This window comes from Monodon monoceros, unplaced genomic scaffold (assembly GCF_005190385.1).
Source record: "Monodon monoceros isolate NGI ecotype Baffin Bay Population unplaced genomic scaffold, NGI_Narwhal_1 Super_Scaffold_20, whole genome shotgun sequence".
NCBI lineage: Eukaryota > Metazoa > Chordata > Mammalia > Artiodactyla > Monodontidae > Monodon > Monodon monoceros.
This window is the reverse complement of record NW_021703777.1, coordinates 114,387,769-114,397,028: the sequence shown is the minus strand read 5'-3', so window position 1 is coordinate 114,397,028 and position 9,260 is coordinate 114,387,769. Positions and strand designations below refer to the sequence as shown.

Here is a 9,260-nt window from a genome sequence, read left to right as displayed (position 1 = left end):
TTTGTTGAAGTGAAGGTCCTTTTAGACCCTGGGTTCCTGAGGTAGCAAACTGGGCTGGGATGAGGAAGGCCGGGTGACCTGGAGGGCTGAAAGAAAGTGAGGTGTCATTCTCTCTTTAAACAGGTATCTTATGTGGAAACATGGAGCAGTGCTAAGGGTTGGTGTCTTGAGGGATGAGCCTTTAGAGGGAAGCACAGGTGACCCAAGAGCTGAGGCTGAGATTCTTTAAGCTGTTCAGGAAATGAGCAGTGTGTCCACCTGAGCAGAGGGCCAGCAAGCAAGTTAATGGAGAGCCCTGCAGTCAGTAACGGGAAGAGGCTCAGGGTAGTGTGTGGTCTGTAGAAGGGACGTAGGGGATGGGTACTGACACCCAGTTAAAAAGTCAAGGTTTCAGTCTTGTGTGTTGAGATTCTAAGCAAGGACTTAATTGTGGTAGAAAAGGCTAGGAATTCAATTTTTGTGGACTTGAGTTTGAGGGCAAGGGAATGATCATTTTCTCAATGTGCCAAGCACTTCAATAAATGCTTTACACATGTAATCTCATTTCATTCTCACAGTAAATCTGCCAAGTAGGTAGTACCCTTATTTTGAGAAAATTGAGGCTAAAACATGTTAAGAAATGTGCCTAAATATGTACAGTTACGAGGTGGTGAAGCTTGCTTTTTGCTCTCCCATGCTTGCTTTTTTCCCAGGAGACCTGTTCCTTCCAGCTATGATTGTCCTTAGTGTCCCTGTGATGCGCCATTGACCTCTGGGTTTCCTTATGTAATGAGAGCACAGAGCTTAGTATACTTGGCTGGTGAAAGCATCGTTTGGACTTGATAAATCTCCCGAATTTTTTTTCACTGCAGAGCCCTTTCTAAAGGGGAGAGTCCAAAGGAAATTCTTCAAAATTCAGAAGCTTCATTCTTTTAACAGCTCTTTATTGATCCTCTTCTATGAGTCAGGTATTATTTTAAACACTTAAGATATAGTAGTAAATGAAACCAAAAAAATTCCCAATTCTAGTGGAGAAAAGATAGACAATAAAAAATTAATATAATGTTTAAGTAATATAGTATGAGGTAATAAATTAATAGAAAAAATCAGGGTACAGGGCATCAGAATTATAATTTTAAATAGGGTTTCCATGGTAAATATCACTGAGCAGTTGACATTTAATAAAAAAAAAAAAAAGTTAGGTCATCCTTGTACTCAAAGACTACCTGCTAGTCCCATAAAGCTGTATGTAAAGTACCATTACACTTTTCAAGAAGCCTGAATGTTTGGGGATTTTTCTTTCAGCCAGTGCTACCTCTGCCTACTTTAGCGCTGATTAGTGTCAACACTAGTGACCAGACACATAGTCCCAGCCCTCCTTTGGGGTTGAATTAATGAGACAAGTTCTGGTAATCTTTTGGAAACTTCCTCACTCTTCAGAGTGAGCTCTGAAAACAACTAGTGCTTAACTGGGCAAAATGAAATTTTAGGTGATTATGTGAGTATTCTGCAGCAGTCTTCCTAATTAAATCCATCCTGCTTGGCCTGGCCACATGATTTGACTTCTGCTCAGTGCCCTGAGGGATGGATTACCTGATTTACATTCTGGCACCCATGTGATGCAGAGGGCCACACTAGCTGAGAAGCATCTGTCACCATTTATAGCTTCGTTCCCTTGGTATTTCTCTTGATTCCTTTAAGAGTAAACTAATATTTTGTGAATATAATATTGTATACAAACTTGGGAAGATTTTTTCCTCCCTGTACCATAACATTGTCAGCTGTATTTAATGAATTCTGGTGACCTTGAGAGTATATTTTTTCCCCCTTTGGCACCCATCAGGAATAGAAAGATTCCAAGAAAATGTTGTATCCATAAGGGGCAGTTTGAATGTAACTAAACAGACAGATGTTTCAGGAACATGCTTTTCTTAATCAAATATGGTCTGTGATGCACAGAATATCAGAAGGCTTGAAAAAAGCCAAAACTACAGAAGCCTCGTGGAGCTGAAATACAAGCGTACCACGGCTTGTTAACAGGGCTTAACGGCTTGTATACTCTTTCACCCTGTTACATGCCTAATAAAGTAATAAAAATGTATGAGGGATAAAAAAAGTTTCTGATTTATGAGACACAAAACTCTCTGCTGTGACTTAGAATAGCTTTTGGAGTTACAACCACATTTTTATATGTAATTTAAAGTGCAACTAACAGTTTGTAGAGAGCTAGTGTACATGTGTGCAAGTTTTATTTAAATGTATTTACCTTTCATCATTATTATTATATATGCACACACTTTTTATCAGGGATAAGGTTTTGTTTCTAAATTAATTTTTCAGTAAAATGACTAACTGTTCTATTAATATGTCTCTAAATTCACTCACACTCACACACACACACACACATACACACACACACACCAAGAAAACAACCAAAAATATTTAGAGTTTTAAATTGATGAGGTCTTTTGTTAACATGCCTTGTTATTTAGCCTTGCTTGTGAGAACAAGCAATGTGTTTATTAATAAGATGAGAACACTTTCCAAATGTTGACACTATTATCAAACTCTTAAAAATAACTTACATGCAGTTCATAAAAATTTGTATCATAAACTTTTGGGTAGTCATTGCATGTCCACGAATGTTGCCACAGTATTAGGTTTGTCATATTAAATTAATAAAGACAGGAAAGTTACTGCTTAACTGTTTTTCAAAAGTGGGCAGAATGGATCACAGGGGCTGAGCAACTTCCTGCTGTGGGATAATCCATTATAACTATTCTGGTCAAAATCCATTTCTTTAATCATTGAAGAGTTACGTGTAAAATAGTAGTTGAATATGAATGAAGCAAAATACTTTTTCTCTATTTTCCTTTTATTTTTAGTATTCACAGACACGTAGGAAAAACCTTAAGTAGTTAATTCATGTTTTTTTTTTCAAATTGCAATTTTATTGCAAATAATAATGTTATTGAATTCATATCATATATGTAATCATCTTTTCTTCTTTCTTCTAAATAACAGTGTTTTCAAAATTATTATAATTAGTTCAAGTTTGTATATTCAGATCTTGAAAGAATCAGAGACTTGTGTTAAAAATATTTTGTTTTAACTTTAACTACTATCCATCTGCTTTTATTTTTTTAAAGAAACTACTGTAAATTTCATGGTGGACTATGATTATTTCACTATAAATTAAAAATTTTAGAAATGAGTATTTTTATGAACTTGTTATTTTTCATGATTATGAACATAATGCATGGTCACTGGAAAATAAAAACAAAGCTATAAAGTAGGAAGACCCATAATCAAATAAAATTATATCTATCATCTAGGAATAACCACGGTTGAAGGTTTTTATATATACATTCAGACTTTTCTAATATACCTCTATATTTTAGATATATATTAATATCAGTATAACTCTTTTATTTATTCACATATATTCAATGACATGTAATTTATATATATGTATTTACATGTAAACATAAGTGCCTATATATTACAGAAAAGATTTATAGCACAGATAATTTTATAACCAGTCTTTGCTTATGGAAGTTAGGAATAAGAAATATGATTTGAGTCTTCATGAGTAGGTAGAGAAGGGAGCCCTGCCATTAGCTTAACCTTTTATTTTATTCTTTACAAAAAATACTTTCCATATAAATACAGTAAAACAAAATAAACGATTATATTTATTTATTTATTGTTTGAAAATTAATGTCTTTATTAGTGTTTGAGGAATACGGTTTTACCAACTGTATTGATTACATGCTAATAATCAAAACAGAGACTCAGTATCCATTCCACAAGAATTAAACTTACCAACACAGTTGTTCAATATGAGTTTCAGGAAAAGAAATCTTAAACAGAGAAAATGTTTTTGATAGAGAACGTACGGAAAAATGATTCATAGAGAAAAAACAAGCAAGACTTTAAAAACGTAAAGGATAATGCCACTATTTTTAATTAAACTGAGACATGAAAAATTAAATATACCTGCATTTAAATTAGGGAGAAAGAAAGGATAACAATAAATGAGCAGTGCCCATAATGTATTCTGTGATCATCACAGTGACAGTGTTAACCAGGCAGCTGGGCCTGGTGAGACAATTTTTTCTCTGCTACGAGGATCAGCTTGCCAAGCAGACAGCATGGACGTAGATTGTGATGGTTAACTTTATGTGCCGACTTGACTGGCCATGGGCGCCCAGATTAAACATTGTTTCTGGGTGTGTCCTTGAGGATGTTTCGAGATGAGATGAGCATTGGAATCAGTGGACTCAGTGAAACAGACTGACCTCCCCTGTGTGTGTGGGCATCCTCCCATCCATCCAAGACCCGAACAGAACGAAAGGTGGAGAAAGGCAGGAGGAATTTGCTCTTTTTCTTCCTGCCTCACTGCTGAGCTGAAACATCTCATCTCATCTGATCTGGCCTGGCTCCCCTGTTTCCAGGCCCTCACACTCAGACTGAATCACACCACCGGCTTTCCTGGGCCTCCAGCTTGCAGACGGCAGATCTGGGGGCCTCTCAGCCTCCATAATCACATCAGCCAATTCCTCATAATAAACCTCTGCAGATAGATGATAGATATAGATAGATAGATGATTGATAGGCAGATAGATATAGAGATAGATATAGTTAGATGGATAACCTACTGTTCTGTTTCTCTGGAGAATGCTCACTGAGACACAGATAGACTAACAGTCTCCCCAAGTGCGGAAGAGAAACTCCATTAAATTCTTACAATCCAACCACTTGTTTTCCATGACCACTATCAATCTTCTTACACATCTTATTTTATCATCTTTTTCATCTCAATATACTCTTATTACAATTTCATTACAGGTCGATGTTTACAGATTGATTTACACTGAATGTATTTCAGGTAAGCTGTTCCTTAACCACATATGGGAAAGCAGAATAACCACGTGGATGGGCTGCCTCCAAATCCAACTTTTTCCTATAGACTGAAATATCATTAGTGGAATTTAGACACTAATGACCTTTACTTCTAAAGAGCCTGGATGTCCTTGATCTCATCTTCTTGAACTCTGACTTTTATTATCACAACTGCAGCTGTCTTCCTGGGGTTGGCAGCACTGTCACTAAACACCAAAACTAAATATGAACATTTTTTAGTTCCATTGTATGCCTAGAACAGAGGCTTACATGGTAGGTGATTAAATATTTACTGTAAGAAAGTGGATTTTAAAATATACATTATTTAAGTTTTATTTTTACAAGAAACAAACAAAAAAATGAAAAAGCTAAAGAAATTATATATAAAGAAATTACATGTAAGGAAACGATAGGAATAGCTTCTATCTCTACCGTTGGCTGGTTCAGAAGCTCAAAAGGGCCTTATGTTATAACATATCGGGTAAGTCCTCCCCCTTGGACCTCTGATAGCTTCCGGCAGTGTTGTAAAATATTCAGCGTTACGTGAAACTTCTTTTCAACTTTCAAAGCCATCAACTCCTTTATGTCAGCTTCCACTACAAAATAATGGTCTTTGGTTTCCTTCATTTCTTCATCAATAAATCTGTGATAGAGACTTCTGGCCACAGAACTCATAGACTTTTTTGGTTGATGTAGGATCTTATATTTACTAACTACTGCCTTGTTGATTTCTTTTTTAAAAAAATTTTATTTGTTTATTTTTGTCTCCGTTGGGTCTTCATCGTTGGGTCTTCGTTGCTGTGCGTGGGCTTTCTCTAGTTGTGGTGAGCAGGGGCTACTCTTTGTTGCAGTGTGTGGGCTTCTCATTGCAGTGCCTTCTCTTGTTGCAGAGCACAGGCTCTAGGCATGTGAGCTTCAGTAGTTGTGACACACAGGCTCTAGAACACAGGCTCAGTAGTTGTGGCACACGGGCTTAGTTGCTCCATGGCATGTGGGATCTTCCCGAACCAGGGATCAAACCTGTGGCCCCTGCATCGGCAGGCGGATTCTAACCACTGCGCCACCAGAGAAGTCCCTGCCTTGTTGATTTTTTTTAATAACATCATTAATTTGACAATAGGTTAGGTTATGTTGTTAATTTGACAATAGGTTAGGTGGGATTTCATGTACACAAGAATGCCATTAAACTCATCAGAAGTTATAAATGACATTTCTTTAATATTTCTTTGCTCTGTGGGGGGCTTCTTTGTGGGTGCAGGTTCCTCATCTTTGACGGGTTGTTCAGGGTCAAGATCTGATCCGTTACAAAGTTCTGGGTTACTTGAGGCAAATGGGAAGGAATGTTTTCTTTGAGATGTTCCACATCTTTACAATCTTCTCCAAGGGGTTCAAAGAGTTCCTTGAGTGAATTGTTGGTTTGTTCTTGATACTGAATTTCCAATTCCAATTTATTTAGAAGTTCATTTACTGCAATGATCTCATCTCTTATTTTAATAGAGTCCACAATTTCTCAATGACAGAGTTTTTTTTTTAATATTTCCAATATTTTCATTAATATGAGAGCATAATTGTACCAGAAATGAGGAGGCCATCCTTTAAGCCTCTAGTGCGGGTCCGGGAGCAAAGGACCCACTCAGTGCTGTCGCGAGGCGCCGAGACCCCTCCAGTCTGCGCCGCAAGCCCAGGATCAGGAGACCCGACTCAGGGAGCGAAATTCAAACAGCCCCTGGGACTCGGTGCAGAGCAAGCGCACATCAGCGCCCCAGGCAGGCTGCTCAGGGGTCGCGCGCGTTTCCTCCTCTTTTTCAAAATAAACAATTATATTTAAATTAATAAATCTGTGCTCCCTGTTTCACCCATTCTGCAATTCATATGCGATCTCCATATTAAAGCCTTCTTTATTTCTTCCCTTTCCCTGAAAGATAACAGGGCCATGTCTTGTCTTTATATCACACTCAGTGTTTATGATGGGTGAGCACACGGTAGGTAGGTGCTTGATAATGGATCTTATTACCTTTCTGGGATGGGGCATCAGTATTTATCTAGACATGTTGTCTTCAGGAGCAATGACATTTCTTTTACTTGTGAATCCCAATGTGCATTTAATGAATAAAATATTTATTTAAGCCCTTCTATGGCTTTGGAGAATGTTCTAGAATATCCTCTAAGAGTATATAGAAGAAAATGTGCTTTTTTGGCAAATTCTGATTTTGGGGGGATGGGGGAGGTGAGACCTATATATCCCCTTAGTCCTTTACTATCTTTATTTTAACTCAATTATTTAAATTTTTTAAATTATATAAGTTATAGGTGTATAATATAGTGATTCACAATTTTTAAAGGTTATACTCCATTTATAGTTATTATAAAATATTTTTCATATCCCCCCCTTGTTGTACAACATATCCTTGTAGCTTATTTTATACATAATAATTTGTACCTCTTAATCCCCTACCCCTATATTGCTACTACAATTATTCTTATATATTATCCCTACTTAGTTATTTTTTATCTTATAAAGTTCTAGATATCTAAAAATAATGAATAATGCAGTCTTATATCATGAAAATCAGAAGCAATGCTTATTTTTAATTATTTATAGAATAGTGTGTAGATACTGAAAATTTAAGTAATGAAAATGTGAAAGCTAAAACATTCTATTAATTAATCCCGATACATCTATCTATAGCAAACATGGAAATCTTTTCTTTAAAATTTATTTTTATTTTACTTTAATCTTTTAATAGACTTTATTTTTTAGGGTAGTTTTAGGTTCACAGAGAAATTGAGTGGAAGACACAGAGATTTCCTATATATCCTTTGTCCCCACATGCACACAGCCTCCCCACTATCAAAATCACATACCAGAGTGGTACACTTGTTACAGTCAATGAACTACATTGACACATCATTATGTTTAGCTTTGAAAAACTGCCAAGGTGTTTACCAAAGTGGCTGTACAATTATGCATTCCCATTAGCAATGGATGGGAGTTCCTGTTGCTCCACACACTTGCCAGCATTTGGTGTTGTTAATCTTCTAAATTTTGGCCATTCTAATAGTTGTGTAGTGGTATCTCATTGTTTTAATTTATAAATTCTTAATGACATATAATGTTAAACATCTTTTCATATGCTATTTTGTCACCTGTATATTGCCTTTGGTGAAGTGTCTTGTCCAATTTTGGGGCTATTGTTTAATTTAGTTGTTTTTCTTATTGCTGAATTTTTTTTTTTTTTTTTGCGGTACGTGGGCCTCTCACTGTTGTGGCCTCTCCCATTGCGGAGCACAGGCTCCGGACGCAGGCTCAGCGGCCATGGCTCACGGGCCTAGCCGCTCCGCGGCATGTGGGATCTTCCCGGACTGGGGCACGAACCCGTGTCCGCTCCATCGGCAGGCGGACTCTCGACCACTGCGCCACCAGGGAAGTCCTTATTGCTGAATTTTAAGAGTTCTTTGTATATTTTGAATAATAGTCCTTTGTCAGATAAATCTTCTGCAAATATGTTCTCCTGGTCTGTGTCTTGTCTTCTGTTGTTTACTTTTTCTTTTGTGAGTATTGACAGATTGTTTCTTTCAAGGAATTGGTCCATTTAATCTATGTTATCAAATATTTGAGCCAGAGCTGTTCATACTTTTTATTATTCTTTTAATGTCCATGGGACCTCTAGTGATGACTCCTTTTTCATTTCCAATATTAGTAATTTGTATCTTCTCTCTTTTCCTCTTAGTTATCCTGGCTAGGTCTCATCAAATTTATTAATCTTTTCAAAGAACTAGCTTTTGTTTGTGTTGACTTTTCTCTGTTGATGTCCTGTTTTCAAATTATTGGTTTCTGTTCTAATTTTTATTCTTTATTTTAAATGCTTTTTAGTTTCCTAAGGTGGAAGCTTAGATTACTGATTTTAGATCTGTCTTCTTTCTTAGTATATGTATTCAATGCTATGCATTTCTCTCTAAGCTCTGCTTTCCTTGCATCTCACAGTAAGTTGTGTTTCCATTTTCATTTTGTTCAAAATATTTTTAAAATTTCTCTTGAGATTTCTTATTTGACTCATGTATTATTTAGAAGTGTGTTGTCCAACCCCCAACTATTTTGGGATTTTCCAGCTATTATTCTGTTATTGACTTCTAGCATAATTCCATTGTGATTTGAGAGCAGACATTGTATAATTTCTGTTCTTTTAAACTTGTTGAGGTGGGTTTTATGGTCCAGAATGTGGTCTCAAGTGAGTTTGAGAAGAATGTCTGTTCTGCTGTGGTTGGATGAAATAGTCAATAAATGTCAATTATATCGAGTTGATTGATGGTGATATCAGCTTAGTTCAACTAAGTCCTCACCGGTTTTCTGCCTGCTCAATCTGTCCCTTTCTGAT

General features: G+C 36.5%; 1 pseudogene; it reads right to left on the bottom strand.

The window, feature by feature from the left end:
- Window positions 1-5,346: 5,346 nt before the first annotated feature.
- On the bottom strand, window positions 5,347-6,476 carry LOC114902231 (annotated as a pseudogene).
- Window positions 6,477-9,260: the final 2,784 nt, after the last annotated feature.